This window comes from Macaca nemestrina, chromosome 7, assembly GCF_043159975.1.
Source record: "Macaca nemestrina isolate mMacNem1 chromosome 7, mMacNem.hap1, whole genome shotgun sequence".
NCBI lineage: Eukaryota > Metazoa > Chordata > Mammalia > Primates > Cercopithecidae > Macaca > Macaca nemestrina.
This window is the reverse complement of record NC_092131.1, coordinates 49,352,821-49,372,593: the sequence shown is the minus strand read 5'-3', so window position 1 is coordinate 49,372,593 and position 19,773 is coordinate 49,352,821. Positions and strand designations below refer to the sequence as shown.

Sequence of the window (19,773 nt, the reverse complement as noted above, 5' to 3'; positions counted from 1 at the left end):
TTCTTTAGACAATGTTTTATAGTTTTCAGAGTATAATTGTTTACCTTTTAAAAAAATTACTATTAATATTTTATTCTTTCTGATGCTATTATAAATGGAATTGTTTTGTTAATTTCATTTTTGGATTAGTTATTGCAAGTGTATAGAAATTCAACTGGTGTTTGTATGCTGATCTTGTACTTGAAACTGTTGAACTTGTTCATTAGCTCTAATGTTTTTGGTGGATTTCTTAGGATTTTCTATATATAAGATCAGGTCATCTGTGAATAGAAACAATTTTACTACTTCCTCTCCAATCTGGAAGCCTTTTGTTTCTTTTTCTTGCCTACTTGCTCTGGCTAGTACCTCCAGTATAATGTTGAATAGAAGTGTCAAGAACGAACGTCCTTGTCTTGTTCCTGATCTTAGGGGAAAGCATGCAGTCTTTTACCACTCAGCAAGATATTAGTTGTGGATTTTTGTAGATGTCCTTTAGCTGGTTGAGGAAGTTCCCTTCTATTCTTAGTTTTCTGACTGGTTTTACCATGAAAGAATGTTGGACTTTTTGAAATGCTCTTTAAATTGTTTGCCAAATTATTCTTACCTGATACTGTCATTATAATACATAGTTATGGCCAACTCTCCAGGTAACTCTAAGCCTGAGATGACAGGGTCAACTCATTATACATCTTTGTATTTTCAGAGCCATGAATGGTGCCTGTCACTTAATAGAAGTACAATAAATGCCTAAAGAGTAAACCAACAAATAAATGCTACCTATCATAAAGGCACTGTTTGATAGGCTTAATGCCAAATAAGTGATGTGGAGTAGATAACAAAGAAGAAACTAGAAGAAGTGAGCCATTGTCCTAGCTTAAATACTCTCAAACTGGCTTGGTTTATGACATGCAGAGGTACAACACTTTCTTTTCCTCCTCTCCACATTAATTTATAAGTATTCAGGATTCAGTGTTTTTTTAGTGGGGGATTGGGTATTTCTGGATTTTGTGAGGTGGGGGCTATCTATTTGGGTTAAGTGGTTCAGAGACCAAGCATAGTCTTCTCTCTGGGTATTGGTAACATGAGGTGCTGGCAGCTGTTAAAAACCAGCAATTCTGGCCAGGCACAGTGGCTCACATGTATAATCCCAGCACTTTGGGAGGCAGAGACAGGCAGATCACTTGAGGTCAGGAGTTCAAGACCAGTCTGGCCAACATGGCGAAATCCTGTCTCTACTAAAAATACAAAAATTAGCCGGGCATGGTAGTGCACGCCTACAATCCCAGCTAAGACAAAGGAAGACAAAGGAAAGGACAGTGAGCCAATCCTCTGGTGCTTCTTGGATCACATGATGTATCATGAGCACAGCCCTGGTGGTCATTTCTCACTATGGAGCCCCAGCAGGTCCAGCTGTCTTCCTCCTGACTCCCTGCATGGGAGAGTTTTTTTTTTCTTTTTTCTTTTTTTTCTTGAGATAGGATCTCACTCTGTCACCCAGGAAAGAAGGCAATGGTGCCATCATGACTTACTGTAGCCTCAACACCCAAGGCTCAAGTAATCCTCCTACCTCAGCCTCCTGAGTAGCTGGGACTATAGGCATGTACCCCCATACCTGGCTAATTTTTCTAAGTTTTTTTTTGCAAAGACACAGTCCCAGGCTGGTCTCAAACTCCTGAGCTCACATGATCCTGCCATCTCAGCCTCCTAAAGTGCTGGAGTTATAGGCTTAAACCACCATGCGCATCCGAGAAATAGTATTTATTCTAGACTCTATGATGTTATTTTCCTTGTTCCTATTGCAGGAATTTTTGTTCTAATTTCTAATCCCTTGAACTTGATTTTCCCCTCAAAGGTACTTACTCTCATGAAGGTGTTGCCTCCATGGCAGCTGACACAATCCCTTTCCAGGGTCTAGGCCTTCTGGTGCAAATTCCCACACCCAAACCAATAGAGGCCAGAGAGGTAAGTAATCAGTGAAGCAGGTGGATGGGGATCAAGGTGAAAAGGAGACGGTTGTTACTTTTTGTTTTCTTTTTACTTGATGTATAGTTTTTTGTTATTTCTTGGAGATGGAATCACTCTGTGTTGCCCAGGCTGGTCTTGAACTCCTGGGCTCAAGCAATCCTCTTGCCTCAGCCTCCCAAAGTAGATGGGATTAGAGCCACAAGCCATCGTGCCCAGATCCAGTGTATTGTCTTTTACAGGGAGAAGTTGTTACTCAGCTTGAGCTAAGAGTTGCCCTAAGGAAAACCGGATTAGCGTTGACAGTTTTGCTTTTAAAATAAAAGGGAGGGTGGAAATGTGGAAGTTCATGTGAACTCTCCTGATTTTGGAACATTGGCAAATAATTCAGAAATTTTTACTGTGCTCTGCAGGGCCACAAAACATGACTTTGGGCTATACATATCCTGAGAATTGCTTGCTTGCAAACTCTGTTTAAGCTTTTAGATACTGAATGCAAGTGTCTGGCAGGCGATTTTGTTACAGTAGGTAGCTAGGTAGACATGAGTGGGGCAGGAGAGGCTCCCTCCTTATCCTACTCCAGAATGTCAGCTGACCATCAGGTGATGGTCAGGCATTGTTAAGCTGTCTTTCTAAAATAATTGGTTACAGCTGGCGCCAGGGACTGTCAGTCTCCCAGTAGATAGAAAAATCCTGGAGCTGGTGATCAACTTCCCGATAAGATCTCAGGAGTTGGATGAGTGGACTCAAGCATGCAGACTAAGAGGCGAAATGGTGGAGGTTAACTGATATGTGACTTTATTGGAACACTGGACTGGTAAGGAAAGAATGCCTCAAGTGAGTATGCATACAACTTCAGTAAACACACTGCGTGTGCGGCCCCTCCCAAGCGCTGACAGGCTACTGCACATGCAGACAGCTCATCCCAAGGGAAAGATCAGGGGAGAAGAGATGCAAACCTCTCGCACCACTCCCCTCACCGCACCGGGAAGCATGCCAACGTATAAAACCCTAAGTCAAAGGTCAAACAGTGCACTTGACTCTCTCAAGTTGCCCGCTTGGCCCTCTTTCAAGTGTGCTTTACATCCTTTCATTCCTGCCCTACACTTTTTAACAAACTTTCACTCCTGCTCTAAAGCTTGCCTTGGTCTCTCATTCTGTCTTATGCCCTTTTTCAAATTCTTCTGAGGAGGCAAGAATTGAGGTTGCTGTAGACCCGAATGAATTCGCTACCGCTAACAATTCCAGTCTTATTGTCTTGTGAAATCCTTCCACTGAAAAGTGAACCGATAATATATTCTGTCTTTGAAGTGGGAGTTGGGAGAGAGGTAAGAAAGGGAAAGGGGGTAAATAATGAGAGAAATAAATCAGCTAATATTTTTAAAATGTTATACTATCTCATGTACAGTGGATTATAAATGACATGCTCACTATTTTCACTGTGGAATGCCCACCACCTCCAAGATGAACAATGTGATTTCCTTCAAGGGAAATTGGAATCTTTATATTCTATGATTTTTTTTCTTCTTGAGATATATTTACAAAGCAAATAATTAAGACACTGATTCAGCCTTTCAATTAGATGGTTCTACCTGAAGCAAGGGAGCTCTCAGCTCCCCTATTATTTATTTCTCCTACGGAATGGTTGACTTGTGCAAGTAGCTATTTTTATGTGGAGAGATTGGAATCCAGGTACCAGACAGAGCCAGAGAAAATCCACAATACATTCAACATCTAAGTGTCTAAATCAGGAATGGTAAATATATGGCATGCCTGCTCCCAACACATGATTCTCCTGGCCCATGACAGACTTACTAATCGATTGCATCACTTTTTCCTACCAGACCCAGAGACAGCTTTGGAATCTTCAGACAATTGATCAGATTGGCTCCTGCGAAGAACCGTTTGTCATCCTTGGTCCAGGAAGTCAACTCAAATCCAAGAAGTCAATTTTCTTAATAACCACAAATGTATGTGACATTATGTGAGTATTTTCCATTTATAAAGTTCATTTAATGCAGAAACTTTATCTTTGGACCTTTTCTTTCTGGAGATCCTATTCTTTTTGAGATAGGGGCAGTACCTGTAAGTGGAGACCTGCTGACCTGCAGGTCAGGAGGCCTGTGTGCCTGACAGTCACCCAGTGTTTCCTGACCTCACTCTTTTTTTTTTTTTTTTGAGACAGAGTCCCTCTCTGTTGCCCAGGCTGGAGTGCAGTGGCGCAATCTTGACTCACTGCAATCTTCGCCTCCTGGGTTCACTCCATTCTCCTGCCTCAGCCTCCCGAGTAGCTGGGACTACAGGCGCCCGCCACAATGCTTGGCTAATATTTTGTATTTTTGGTAGAGATGGGGTTTCACTATGTTAGCCAGGATGGTCTCCATCTCCTGACCTCGTGATCCGCCCTCCTTGGCCTCCCAAAGTGCTGGGATTACAGGTGTGAGCCACCGCGCCCGGTCTCTTTTTCTTTTTCTTTTTTTTTTTTTTTGAGACAGAATTTTGCTCTGTCACCCAGGCTGGAGTGCAGTGGCACAATCTCAGCTCATTGCAACCTCCTCCTCCCAGGTTCAAGAGATTCTTGTGCCTCAGCCTCCCAAGTAGCTGGGACAGGTGCATGCCGCTATGCTTGGCTAATTTTGACCTCACTCTTAATCAACTTTGAAATGAGGAGTCTTCAATGGAAATGCTTAAATGTGTTTGAACAATAACATTTCAGTAAAAGTCATAATGTGTTGTCTTGTCATAATATATATGTTGGGTTGCAAACAATGATAAAACATTATTCACTGTATTCGTCTTTTTAATAATCTGGAAAACTTTGCCTCAACTTGCCTTTTTTTTTTTTTTTTTTTTCCCGGCAACAGTGTCTTGCTCTGTTTTCCAGGATGGAGTACAGTGGCATGATCACAGCTCACTACAGCCTTAACTTCTCAGGCTCAAGCCATCCTCCTACTTTAGCCTCCTGAATAACTTCAACTTGCCTATTCTTGGTCAGGTTTTTCCATTTTCATAGTCTTGTTAAGCACCACTTAAAATCTAAGCAGAATCTAAGGCACTTATTATCTCTTAATTTTTACATTAATTGGATATAGGTTTGGCAACGTGACTCTATTTGCTTATAGGTTACACCCCTTTCCCCTTCAATGCCACTCAGCATCGGTGAGCCCTGCCCTTCTGAGCTGACATGCTTTTTCAATTATACAAACTGGCCTGTTTTTCAGTTTAGCCTTTTCACCTGTCTGAAATCAGGCACTTGTTGATCTGCTCCTCTCAGGTTGTTTCAGCATGGACACTAATTTCAGGGTTCTGTGGGATAAAAAAAAAAATCATTTTGCTTCCCTTTTTTCAGGGCTCTGGCCTATTCTTCAGAAGCCGTTAAGGTGCCTTCCCTGGGGCATCAAGTGTGATTAGAGGTAAGCATCGTTTGTTTTGGGCTTTGCTTCTTTTTAGGTAGTGTTTACAGTGTATCACCACTGACCAGTTATTTAATTACAGAGTGACCAGTAAATCCTGCTGAGTTTTACATGTTTTTACAGGGTCAGGAAAGTCAAGGTCACTGACCAAAGTGAGGTGTTTGACTGTCAGTTTGGTTGTGTCTAATCAATAACCAAAGCAAACAGTTTCTACTCATACAATCAAGTATGATTTGTCAGACATTTATTGAGCATTTACCATTGGATATCATGCTTGGCCCTGGGGATATCAAGTTAATACAAAACGTGACTTTTGCCTTTGAAAGACTTATAGTCTCCCTTGAGATGCAGGACCTATGTGTAGAGTGATGAGAATGTAAGGACGAGTATCTGAATTTGTAGAAGTCTGTATTATCTACAGACTTCTGGTTCAGAGAAGGGTCTGTTTCAAAGATCCTGGGCCATAGGAAAAGGCATCTTGAAAGGAGAAGTTTGAGGGGCTTCTTAAGCCAGTAGGAGGAATAAATCGTGACCTGGTGGAGTGGGTGAAAGTCACTTAGCTGGGAGAGACATTCTGACTTTGAGAGACTGTGAGGGGATATGTTTGCCTGGAGCTCAGGGATCATGGGGTGGGTGTTACAGGAGAGGAGGTTGAAGAAATAGGTCCGGGCTAGACCTCAGATGCCTTTGAATTCTAGTCCGTGGCATTTGGAGCTTCTAATGTATGCGGAGAGTCTCTGATGATAGGTTTAGATGGCATTTAAAAAAGATTAATCTATCAATGTTGTGTAGGAAGAACTGCAGTGGTGGAGAGGTAGAGGCAGGGGAAATGTTTAGGAGACATTTAGCTACAATTTTAGTTGCAAGATTTTTTTATTTTTTTTATCATTTTTTTGAGATGGAGATTTGCTCCGTCACTCAGGCTGGAGTGCAGTGGCGCGATCTCGGCTCACTGAAACCTCTGCCTCCTGTGTTAAAGCAATTCTCCTGCCTCAGCCTCCCAAGTAGCTGGGACTACAGGCGCCTGTCACCAAGCCTGGCTAATTTTTATACATTTTTAGTAGAGACGAGGTTTCGCCATGTTGGCCAGGCTGGTCTTGAACTCCTAACCTCAGGTGATCTAGCCACTTCAGCCTCCCAAAGTGCTGGGATTACAGGGGTGAGCCACCGCACCCAGGTGTTGCAAGATTTTTTTAAGAGGAAAAGAACAAGTTGAATGGCTCTTGCTGGGATGAAGAAAAAGCCAGGCAGCCAAGAATTTCCTACTGTAAAAAGAATTTTCTTTTTGATTTATTATTTGTGAAAAATAAGGAATGATTGGATCTGGACTGTAGCAGATCTGTATATCTACAGATCATCTCTGGATTACAATAGGTTTTAGTATTAAATGAGGGGTGTTCTCATTTTCTGGAAGGTGTTCTAAGACCATTGTGCTTCAGTGACATCTGTGCTGTCTGCACCTCTGTACCCTCAGGCAGGGCAGAGTGCAGTATCTGGTGAACTACTGCTGCTTCAAAAACTACCTTGAATGATTGAAAGCCATCAAAGAGAAAAGTGGATAAACAACAGAGCTACCAGAGGAAAGATGAAGGAAGAGAGTAAGGATGCAATCCAAAGAAACAGAAAGTAGGTCACTAACCTTCTCCCAGCCTCAAGGGAGGCATGCTGGAGAATAAAGATTTAGAAAAGGTCAAAGCCATTGTGTTGCAAGGATGGAATCAGATCAGCTTACCTTAGTTGAAGAGGGTTTATGATAAAGATTCAAGGGAAAATGAAGGAAGATGGAAATCAACCTGAGTATAATCAGTCCTTGATTTTCTGGTTACCTGTTCATTTCTTCAACAACAGTTAGCAAGTTTTTATGATGAGAAAAACTAGGCAACTGAAATGCTTGTGTTGAGGGAGCAGTGTTACAAAGCCGTGAAGGTTTGAAAGAGTAGGGTGTTAGTAAGGTACTCCAAGAGTTTGGGAATTGCTAGAGCAAACAAAAGTTAGAAACTGGCTGCCTACAGATGTGTAGTATTTGGCCAGAACAGTGTTTTGTTTTGTGTTTAAATTTATATATTAGTTGTCAATGCCGTAATTGGATTTTACACAAAAATACCATTTTTGTTTATCAGTTACTATATAAGAAATCATATCAAAACTTAGTGGTTTAAAATTTAACCCTTATTTTATTCCTTATATTATTATCTCTTACAGTTCTGGGAAATGACTGGGCTCAGTTAAGAGACTCTCATTCAGGGTCTGTCATGTGGTTGCAGTGCAAGGATGGCTGGGATTGGGGCCATCTTGAAAACTTCCACCCACATGTGGGTGGTTGACGGGACTGTAGCAGGGGCTGTGAGACAGAACTACATGTAGCCTCCCCTCCTTGTCCCTGGGGCAAGTGTCACAGAGAGATAGGAAGCAAAGTTCTTAGTTTCTTAAAGCTTGGGCCTGGAAACTGTCACTGCATCGCTTCCATTGTTCAAGCAGTGGTAGGGCCTGATTTATGTCCCCCCAAAATTTATGCGTTGAAGCCCTGTATTAGTCTGTTCTCATGCTGCTAATAAAGACATACCTGAGACTGGGTAATTTATAAAGGAAAGAGATTTAATGGACTCATGGTTCTACATGGCTGGGAGGCCTTACACTCATGGTGGAAGGCAAATGAGGAGCAAAGTCATATCTTACATGGCGGCAGGCAAGAGGGTGTGTGCAGGGGAACTGCCCTTTTATAAAATCATCAGATCTCTTGAGACTTATGTGCTGTCACGAGAATGGCACAGGGAAAATTCACCCCCGTGATTCAGTTACCTTCCACCAGGTGCCTCCCGCGACATGTGGGGATTATTACAATTCAAGGTGAGATTTGGGTCAGGACACAACCAAACCATATTAAGCCCTAAGACCCAGTACCTCAGAATTTCATTGTATTTGGAAGTAGGGCCTTTAAAGAGGTAATTAAGTTAAAATGATGCTGTTAGGGTGGGCCTTAATCCAATATCACTGCGCCTTTATAAAGAGAGGAGATTAGGACATAGAGATACCAGACGTGCGCACGGGGCAAATACGTCAGGACATGGTAAGAAGGTGGCTGTCTGCAATCAAAAAGGAGACACCTCTGAAGAAACCAGATCTGCAACACTTTGATCTAGGACTTCCATCCTCCAGAACTGCAGGAATATAGATTTCTGTTGATTAACCCCCACCAGTTTGTGGTATTTTGTAATGGCAGCCCAAGCCGACTAACACACCTGAAGGGTTTTAGGTCCTGGGTAACATGACTCTCTCTCTCCACCCACCCACCATCTATCCATTTCTCTGGTGGTGGTGTGATGGCCAGAGGCAGGGAGTGTGGCCCAGCAGTTCTCTCAATAGTTAGATGGAGGACAGGTGATGAACAGGCATATTGGGAATGGGAGAAGCACAAAGCAGAGAAAAACTTCCAATGTAAAATTGGCAGTATCTGGTGATTAGATATTTGGAGTGGGGGCGGTCCTCAGAGGGAAAGGCCAGTGAATGCCAGATGGAGAATAATGAGGTCCTGTGGAAGGGGAGATTTGGTTGGCAACATTTCAATAGCATCTTTCATTGACAGAAATTTATTATTGACTGAAGTAATACAAGACACATAGGTGGGCCCTAGAAATTAGAGCCCATATTTCACCCTCTTCTAGGCAAGGTGAGCTAAGGCTCTGTTTGGGTGTGAGATTGGCAAAGGCCATTCTCTTCTTTTGCAGGAGAGGGGAACCCAAGGGGAACCCAAGCATACCTATCCCATGGGAGTAGCTCAGTGTCCAGGTGGGCTGGGCTCTGCCCCTACAGATGTGTCCAAGAACAGGGACAAAGAAAAAAATATAGAAGAAAATAGATTAAAAAAAGATTAAAAAGTAGATTAATAATATTAAAAATAATAGAAAAAATAGGTTAAAAAGAATTGACAAAACTTTAGGCGTAAGTGAGCACCTCCTCTGCCTCATTGCTGCTGCTACAAGCTCCCTGCCCCCGGGTCCTCAACATCCCCATTCTCTAGGTGTCCTGGCTGACTTTGTTCTCAGGGGAGCCTGTTAGTAAGGCACCACTGCAAAGCAGCTATGATGGCAACACCATATGTATGGGACAGTATTTGAACAGGGAAAATGGATTAATTTGGGATTTAAATTAATTCCCCATAGGAGCTAAAGTTGACATTTACTTTAGAAATACCAAGAAAAAAAATAAACCAAATGAGTAGAATAGACCAGATTTCAAGAGAATGCTTACCTCCTCAAGGGAAGGAAGTGTTTTCTAGTGCTTCAGAAGGAATCATTTGCATATAAACAATGCCTTGTGGGCTGAGGCCAGTGTGGCTCAAGCTGCCACCTTAGAGCTAATTAGAAGTCATTTTTCTTCTTTAAAGCAGTGTTTCTGCCACTGCACCTCTCCTGCTTTGATGCTGCCTGCACTTGAAGTTAAGAAAATCTAATTTCCTCATTCACAGACATCATTTCAAACTTTCTTAATTTAAGCAGATTTTCTTTCTCAAATACTAGAATACAAATTAGGGAAAAGAAAAAAATAGATTAAAAAGAATTGACAAAACTTTAGGCATAAATGAGTGTCATTTGACTTGTTCTCCCTGCTATTCTACCTCTCTTAATTTCTATTTGCTGCTGAAAAGCCTGAGCTGGGCTCAATCCCCTGGGTCTCCATGAGCGTGTTCCCAGCCAGTCAGAGAGTGATCCTCTTTCCAAAGTGGATCTCTGGCAATCTGTAAATCTTCCGTGTCTTACATGGCAACTGCATAGGGAATTTTTCTTCCCAGAAAATGCACAGAGATGTTTTCTGATTAAAAGGGGAAAAAAGCCTAGATATTTTCACTTAAGATTATAAAATCTTTCACTCATGTTGTGCACATCCACAATGCTGCCACTGTTTTCTTTTCCTGACCCTTAGACTCTCAGTTGGGCACTGCCCCTCTAAGGTTTGAACATGAAGACAATGACTGCTTGAATCACCACTCAGGGCACAAACAGCCCTCAAGCACCCTCTGAGATTTTTTTTTTCCTTCTTCTCATATCTGTTTAAACATTTCAACTCAGCTTGCAATGTGTCTGAAAATGGCTCTGATGTAATTATTTGCAATGATACCTCTCTGCCATAGCCTGTAATTCCCTCTTGATTAAGATGGCGATATTGATTTGGCTGGGATTACATGCAAATAAACCATGACATTGGGAGAAGCGTAGTTTTTCAGTCTGCCAGTGTGTCGGTGATTTCCCTTTAGTAATCGTTTCTCCTGCCCATGTGGTTTGACTACCGCAGTTATATAGATTAGTAACTGTCTACTAGGCTCAGATAGAAACTATAGTCATCAAAAGTTCTCATCTGGAGCCTTTGTTTAGGTTGCGCCTTTCAACCACAGCCATCTCTGCTCTACATTTATCAGAGTGATCGAAGAGGAATGGGCCCTCTCCGTTGGCCAAAAGGTCATGGTAGTACAGAGGGAGACAGGTGGAGGAGAGATTGAGAAAATATTTTAGGGCAATGGAGTGATTTGTTAGTTGGCCACTACATAAGAGTGCGTGACCTTCTCCAGCCATGTATTAAAGACTATAGTCTTTTAAGTAAATAGTGCCAATTCACATTTACTTGGCACAAAATTTTGCAGTTGTGGATCTTTTCAAGGGTAAGGAGAAAATAAAAATACTTTGGGAGGACATAACTATACCTACCACCCAAACAGACTTTGTGCTACCTGGAGTTCCAGTGTAAGAGGGATCAGGAAGGATGAGTGCCACTGAGGACAAATCTAGGAGCAGTGGGTTGGCAGGGATTCCTTGCAACATTAATTTGTAACGTGCGTAATTCAAATAAAACTGATGTCTGAATTAAAAGGGATGCTTTTGCGTGTGCGTGAGTAAATGTTATGAGTTATAGAAGACTAAAGAGACATGACAACTAAAGGCAATACTTAATCCTAGGCTGGATCCTGTTGTGTGGGAGAAAAAAGACATTATTAGGTCAAGCAACCGATTGGAATATGGACAATAGATTAGATTAAATTATTGCATCAGTGTTAAAATTGCTGAAGCTTACAACTGCAGCGTGGTTATGCAGGACACCCTAATTTTAGAAAACACACAGGATGTGCACCACTTACTCTTAAGTGATTCAAAAATTATATGTATGTGATATTTATCTTTATCAGAGAGAGAGAGAAAGACAACAAAAGATAGCAAAAAGTGAACTGTTAATAATAGGTGAATGTGGGTAAAGGGCATATGGGTACTTTTTTCTATTATTCTTGCAATTTTTCAGTATGTTTAAAGTTATTTCAAAATAAGAAGCTAAAAGAGAGGGTGAATGCCTTTCAAGGTCTGACCCAAAGCTTGTCTGACTCAAAACTCTTTTGCCCTGGGGTAAGTAAAAATTCTGACTTTGCTTTTTCGGTGTCAGCGAACAAGTATTCTTGTGCTGCTTCCTTCCCGTTTTCCTCTGTCTGCAGAGAGTTTACTGGGAGAAGATATCAAATATCAGTTGTTGATGAAACAGATGTTGAATTACTCTGGATGCACTGCAAGAGCAGAAGTATTTTGCTAAAATCAAGATTCTGATTGGGTGAAATGGAATATTGTAGAAGCCCTCTTGGCTATTGTCTCTTTCTTTCTTTTCTCCCCTAGACTCCTTCCTAGCAGTTAGAATTGTCTTCATCCAACACTGGTTTTCTTGTTCAGTCACTTGGAATTCCTCCTTTTTATGCTTTGTCCAGCCTTATCCCCAAACTCCTGTTGTTTCTTATACTTTATCCTCAAATAGAACTTGCCTTCATTTCTGCTAATCAGTCAAACTCAAACTTTATACACTTTAACCAACCAAAGCTCTCTGATTACTTTTATTTTCTCCTTTTATATAATGTGGCTATTTCCTGATAGCTTATGAAAATAATACATGTTTATCATGCATGGCTCACTGCAGCCTTAACCTCCCAGGCTCAAGTGATCCTCCCACCTCAGCCTCCCAAGTAGCTGGAACTACAGTCATGTGCCACCGTGCCTGGCTAATTTTTTTGATTTTTTTTTGTAGAGACAGGGTCTCACTTTGTTGCTCAAGCTGGTCTTGAACTCCTGGACTCAAGTAATCCTCCAATCTCAGCCTCCCAAAGTGTTGGGATTACAGACTTAAGCCACTGCCCCCAGCCTAAAAATTGATTTTTAACAGTTACATGATTTTCAGTTACATGGAGGGATTCTTGGCTGATATCCAGCTATATGGCAGCTATCTGTAGGGTTATTTACACCTTCAGGCTAATTGATTGGTACATCTGTTATGATTCGTTGGTCTGTCCGTTTTGATTGGTTGGTATATCCATTCTGACCGATTGGTGTGTTGGTTATAATTATAAATTGGTTGGTGTTTATGTCATATCAGTTGTTAAATACTTTGAATATTACCTGTAATTATACCGTCACAGAGTTAACCTTCAATCTACTAAAATTCTAAACAAAGCAAAAAAAGAACAAAACAAAACCAACATTAAAAACGAAGAAGCTGATAGTTCCTCTGGTTGAATTTCTAAAGCTCCAATAGCAGGTTAAAGATATCGTAATTTTAAAAGCTTTGATGCATATTGCCCTGCAGAAAGATTGGACTCATTTACAGTACACTCCTGCCAGAAGGGCACATGGGTTACACTAAAACCTACAAGCCTGAGGATTATCATTTTAAAAAGATCTTTGCCACTCTGATAGTTGAAAAATGGTTTCTTGCTTTAAGTTGTACTTATACAAATAAAATGCTTATATTTTAATGTGAGCATTTGAATATTTTTTAGAATGTACTTTGCCATTTTTCTCTGCTCACTTTTCTGCTCTACATTTTATCAATGTTTCTAGACTCTGTCTTGACTCTTTTTGTACATGTGACAGCTGTTCCATCACCGATCGCCAGGATTTGTTTGGCTACTTTCCTTGGCAAGGCTGGTGCCACTTTCTTCCTTTACAAACTCAGTTGCGAGCCTCCTAAAGCAGTTCCTTAGTTGAAAAATATTGTTTTTGTATTTGTGGAGTTATGATGTAGAGTATTTATGTTGTTTTCTGTGGGTATGTTGCTGACTTGGCTATAATCTAAGTTTTCCAAGGGCAAGGCCTTCGCCTTTCAATAAAAACAAAACAATTGTTTGGAGCTGACTTGATTATCTATTAATAATAAGCTGTTGCTGTAAATCTCTAAGTACCATCCCCAAACTTAGAGATTTACAACAACTTATTCTTATCTCTCATGTTTTTTTTCTGTGTTAGCTGGGCTGTTCTTGAGGTTTTTCACGAAGTTATAGTCACATTGTGGGAGAGACTAGAGTCATCTGAAGGCTTGACTGTGCTGGATATCCAAGATGACTTCCGGTCTCACATGTCTGAGTCCTCATGTAAGATAGCTGGCACAGCTCAAGCCTGTCTGGATCTCTCTCTCTCTCTCACATGTTCTCTTTGTATGGCTACCTGGGGCTTCCTCATAGCATACAGTCTCAGGATATTTGAACTTACTTGGTAGCTGGCTTTTCTCAGAGCAAGGACTCCAAAGAAAGCATGGTGGAAGCTGTATTCTTCTTATGATCTAGTCTTAGAAATCATGCAGCATCATGTCAGCCACACTTTATTAGTTAAAAGGAAGTCTCAGGGTCTCAAAAGTGAGAGCCCAGATTAAAGAGAGAGGAGCCCAGATTTACATAGAGGTGTAAGTGCCAGGAGGCATTTTTGGAGGGATATCTTTGGAGACAAACTACCACAGGTACCTAACATTGGTTATGTTAGGTCCATATGTAACATTCAATAAATTCTTATTTAATGAACAGCCCAGAAACAGAAGATAAATTGTTTTCTAAAAAAGCCATTTGACCTTTAATTTCCTTTGCTGGTGGCAGGGGGATGGGAGTGCGCCATGAAAAATGAGACTTTGGCATAGCTGCAATCTAATCTTGGAAGAGCAAGCAACCTTGAAGAAATTCACTTATGGGTGCAAATATATCCTACTGACAACTGGATATTTTATTCCAAGATTCTATTATTTTTTGTTATCTAACCAATATTTTTCTGTTTATGTTCATTCTCTGCCTCTGAATAGGGAGAGAGCTGCACTGATGCCAAATCTCCAATCACACATGCTATTGTTAAATGTTAGAAAGTAATTTCAATGCCATTGCATATCCTGGTCTAGCTCACAACATTTCGAAGTTTGGTGTTGGTTACCATGACAGCCCATCTTCTCAGGAGAGACCTAGATCTCAGAGTTTCTTTCTGAATATGAGATGGGGGCAGGGGCCACCATTGTGTCTCTGGCTGACTCAGTCAGGGATGTTTTTGTCAGTCTGCTTTGGGCTAATGTGTAAAATTGATCCATTCATTTCCCACACAGTAACAACTTCTGATAGCATCCAAATAGAAAACACATGTTGCTGTAAGAGTCCATTAATTCAGCTAAAAATTATTGCTCATTTCTTGTATTTAAGATTATACCACATGCTTTCCAGAAGCTTCTATGAGAGAGGAGAGATAAGACATGCATAGATACCAGACAACCTATACTGCATATAAATGATATAGATGTGAAATTCTACAGCAATTCAGAGGAGGAAGAAATTACTCAGACTAGGGTGGCATTTGTTGGCTTCTGAATAGGGTTTTGATAGTCAGATAAATTTGTCCAATTTCAGAGCTAAAAACACTCTTTTTTTTTTTTTTTTTTTTTTGACACGGAGTCTTGCTCTGTGCCCCAGGCTGGAGTGCAGTGGCGCGATCTCGGCTCACCGCAAGCTCCACTCCCCCGGGTTCACGCCATTCTCCTGCCTCAGCCTCCCGAGTAGCTGGGACTACAGGCGCCCGCCACCTCGCCCGGCTAATTTTCTTGTATTTTTAGTAGAGACGGGGTTTCACCGTGTTAGCCAGGATGGTCTCGATCTCCTGACCTCATGATCCGCCTGTCTCGGCCTCCCAAAGTGCTGGGATTACAGGCTTGAGCCACTGCGCCCGGCCAAAACACTCTTAACATAGAGTTCAACACAAGTGGGAAAGGAATGGGGCTGTGATTCTTTGGTAGCATTTTCTAAGCATGCTTAGGTGCATGGGGAGACCAAAGAGAGTTAACCTGCTCCATGCCCTCTAAACAGAAACCAGACAACCAAGGGAGGAACCTCCCTGCAGCCTATGGAAAACTGCCTGGAGTTGGGCCAATGTTTGAAACAGCGGTAGGTGTGGTGGTTTCTCTGCTATAGGTTTGCAGGTCCCCTGATGGGTCAGAAGGCCTGGCAGAGGAGCAATCCCAGCACATTTTGGGGAACAAAGTTTCAAATATTCATTGTGGGGGGTGGTCTTGAATAGCACATGTCAATTTCAGCTCTGGAGCCTGAAAAGGTTCTCAGCAGGGAAGTGGTTAATGTATCACAGCACAGTTTTCAAGTCAGAAGAATCTCACTGCCCAGTCCCCCCATCTAGGGCTGCCTTTTAACTGGGTTTAGGGGATTTGGAAGGGATTTGAGGTAGGTGTGGTTCTGCTGTCTCAGTTTCTAGGAAATAAAACAATCCTTTTTTTGACCTTTAATGTGATTCAGATCAGTGTCTCCTTGGCAGTTTGCTGTGAGGTTATGAGTATAGCAACTCGAGACCTCAGTTTTATGCTTTTTCTCTCTTTCACCAGCAGCCTGAATTCTGAGTGGGAAGCTGGGGTATTCAGAGCTCAACCTTTGACTCTTGTATTGCTCAGGAAGTTCAAATCCCAGCTCAAATCCTGACTCTTCAGATGATTGCTTCTCCTCCCTTATCTGTAAATGATGGAGGGGAATAGGCCTCCTTTAACACTTGGTGAATGACAAAATTGCAGGGGCTTAAGGAAGGACTTATAACTGGTGATTGGATGGTCAGGAGCCACACTTTGGAGCTGTCACCTGATCCCAAATGGTGCACATTGTGCTCTCCGGAGGGAAGTTAACAAACAAGAATCCAACAAATTAGGAAACAAAGGAATGTACAATAAACTCCCTCACAAACCAGGGATTTTAGGAATCCCAGCGGAGTCTTGAATCTGGTTGTGGCAAGTTCTATTTTTCATGTACTCTGTGGTGCCTGGTGCCCCTCTGTTGAAATCCTATCATATATTGAGTGCTCTCTTTTTTCCTCTGCTCTGGTGTTATAACACATTTGACTGTGCAATTTGTAGCTAAGAAAGAACACATTTTAACACAGCATGCAAAATAAAAATCTAGACTAGGTTACCAGGTAGCTTTTCAAATCTGTAAAGACTCAATGTAAGAAAGATAAATTTTTTCACTGTTAGGGAAACAGATTTTGCTTAATCAGTGGATTTAAACAGGGTTAACCACAGCATCGACAGAATGTGAGGTGGACGAACGACCCTAAGTGATAAAGACTGTTCAAACAGAACAATTAATGTTCAGAGAAACTGTAAATAACATAAAGGGCTGCAGTGGTTCTCAGATTTCAATGGACATAAGAGCCTCCATGGGGACTTGCAAAAGAGGTCAACTCCCAGAGATTCTGATTCAGCAAATCCATTTTGAGAGCAAGAAATCAGAATTTTAAATAAGCACCCCAGGTAATTCTGATGCTCTGGCATCCACACATTGATTGAAAAGAGTGGACTAGTGCAAAATAGAGATTCAGAACACAGGTATTCAGAACCATGGTCAGGCTCAATCCCTGAAATACTCCTAACTCCTCCCTGAGTTAAACAATCTATTATTTAGGGGATGTATTTGGCTGTGAGTTACCGAAATTTGAAAAATAGTAGCTTAAACTCATAAGAAGCTTTATTTATTTATTTATTTTTGGAGGTGGATGAATGGGGATTCTTGTGCTGGGCGATCCAGGTGTCATGGGTTGAAAAGTGTCATCTTCCCCCTTGACAAAAAGACATGTCCATGTCCAAATCCCTGAACACAGTGAATGTTACTTTATTTGGAAAAGGTTCTTTGCATATGTAACTAAGTATCTTGAGATCTTCCTGGATTACCTGGGTGGACCCTAAATTCAATGACAAGTGTCCTTAGAAGAGTGAAGGAGAGGAAGAGTAGATAGAATAAGAGGCGGCAATATGACTACGTGGACGGAGATTAGACTGATTTGGCCACAAGCCCAGGGGCAGCCACCAGATGCTGAAAGAGGCGAAAAACACATTCTTTCTTAGTGCACCCAGAGGGATCTCAGTCCTGCCCGATTTCAGATGTCTGGCCTCCAGGACTGTGAGTGAATACATTTCTGTTGTTTCAAGCCACCAAGTTTATAATAATTTGTTGCAGCAGCCTCAGGGAACTAACACCAGAGTTGGTATAGAGGCTCCACCAGGGACCACATTACCTTCTGTATTTCTGCTCAGCCATCCTTAGCATGGGCTCATTGCCTTGTGGTCATGAGATGGCTTTTTTATCTCCTGAATGGTATCTGCATTTCAGGTGGGAAGAAGAGGAAAGACCAAAGGGAAAGGCATGGGCTAGTTTTTTTTGTCTCTTTTTTCACTTTCCTGGAAGCCCAATCCATATTTTTTTATTAATTATCTGGCCAGAACTGGGTCAAACAGCTGCCCTACCTGCAAGAGGCTTGGCAAAGTATTTTTTTTTTTAATGTTGAATAAATTGCCACATCCAACAAAATTGGAGTTTTATTAGTAAAGGGAAGAATAGATGGATGAATATCCTGTTGGCAACCAGAAAACTCTGCCAAGGCAAGTGTGCCCAATATACCCCAGTATCCTGGTACCATGACACCTCTTTGGAACCTGGACAGTGAGAGACTGAGACTGGCTGGTCAGAGCTACCTGATAACACTAAGTGAGGATCTGAGATTCTTTTCTGACCAATCCTTGGTGATTAATCCTTTCATATTGAAGGCAATGTGACTCATTGACTTCATTTTGTACTTAAAACAATTTTTCTTTTGACTCAAAACTGACAAGTTTCTTGCCTGTGACCCACAAGTTTTGCAAACTTGGATCCCTGTGATGATTAATAAAAACAACTCCTTTTAAGAATTCATTTTACAACGCCATGATTTAAAGAATTTATTTTCTTTAAATTAGAAGATAATGGGCTGATGATGTGGTTGGAAGCAACACTGTAGTCTTTGTTCCCTAGCTGTGGGAGTTTAGAAAGGACTGAATATGGCTAAGGAACTTGTATTTTTTTTTTTTTTTAATTTCCAACTTTTAAGTTCAGGAGTACATGGGCAGGATGTGCAGGTTTGTTAACATAAATGTGTGCCATGGTGATTTGCTGCGCAGATCATCCCATTATGTTAGTATTAAGCCCAGCATCCAAATAGCTATTCTTCCTGATGCTCTCATTAAGGAGATTGTATTTTTTAAAATTAAAGTTTGACTTATCTTGACCAGCCTTTGGTTAACAAACACTCCACTTTCCAAAGGGGCCATTGCAGTGGTGGTAGGACCTCTGGCCCCATCATCGCTGGACTGTAAGCAAAACTGTCCAGCCAGTGCCTATAGGCAATGGTGCTGATGGGCTTCACTGCCTCCATTTCCTATTTGGACAGCTATATTACTTTGCTGTAGAACATACTTATGTGAAACAGGACTCCTTGAGCCAAGCTCTTGCATTTAGTAGTTCTCAATGGGGAGGCATTTGGCATCATCTGGAGACATTTTTGGTTGTCACAACTTGGGAGGCAGGTGTGAGTGGAAGGAGGTGCTACTGATGTCTAGCAGTTAGAGACCAGAAACATTCTACAATGTGCAGAACAGCCCCCTGCAACAAGGAATTACATCACTTTAGAGATCGATGTAGTTGAGCTTGAGACACTTTGGCACAAATGAACAATAACATTTAAGGGTAAACTTTTAAAAAAATCCTTCAGTTAAAAAATAAAATCTCTTTTCCTAATATCCTTCCAATTCTTCCATGAAGGCAAAAGAGGCAAGAAAGAACCAAGTTGGCTGCTTGCTATGAATGAAATTATTATTATTATTTTGTTTGATTCTACTTTTAGATAAGACAGTAATAGGTAAAGTTTTTCAAAAATAAATAGTTAATATTTTCACTGTGTTGTCTTGCTTGACTTTCGTACAGGTTTTAAGTGGAACACATTTGTTATTGCCATGAATCTCTGTGTTAGACATTCTGACAGCACTTCCAGATAGGCAGACAGCTGAGACCAGCCTGTCAGGATCTCTGACAAGTCCCACACCATCTCCTGACCATTAAGAGTAGGCGATTTGCTTCCTATGCAGTGAAAATGTTAGAAAGTATTTTAAGCCAGGCATTTACTAGTGATTATAAATACATCAGAACATACTGGTCAAAGGAGTAAGGCTGTGGTACAACATGGCCAGATATTTTTGAGAAAACTTGTGTAACATCATGAACTAATGGTGTTAGTCTATGTTGTGAAGTTATTTTCCTTTCCATTTACTGGACTGTATAGTTCATGTCCAAGTG

At 41.3% G+C, this 19,773-nt stretch overlaps 1 long non-coding RNA gene across 1 annotated transcript in view; it reads left to right on the top strand.

Moving 5' to 3' along the window:
• Positions 1–1,983: 1,983 nt before the first annotated feature.
• The window catches only part of LOC139364281 (uncharacterized), a 57,716-nt gene continuing 39,926 nt past the window's right edge, over positions 1,984–19,773 (top strand). The window contains exons 1-3 of the long non-coding RNA XR_011625834.1: positions 1,984–3,269; positions 3,786–3,925; positions 5,291–5,354. This is a non-coding gene — a long non-coding RNA (uncharacterized lncRNA). The remainder of the gene's footprint in view (positions 3,270–3,785; positions 3,926–5,290; positions 5,355–19,773) is intronic.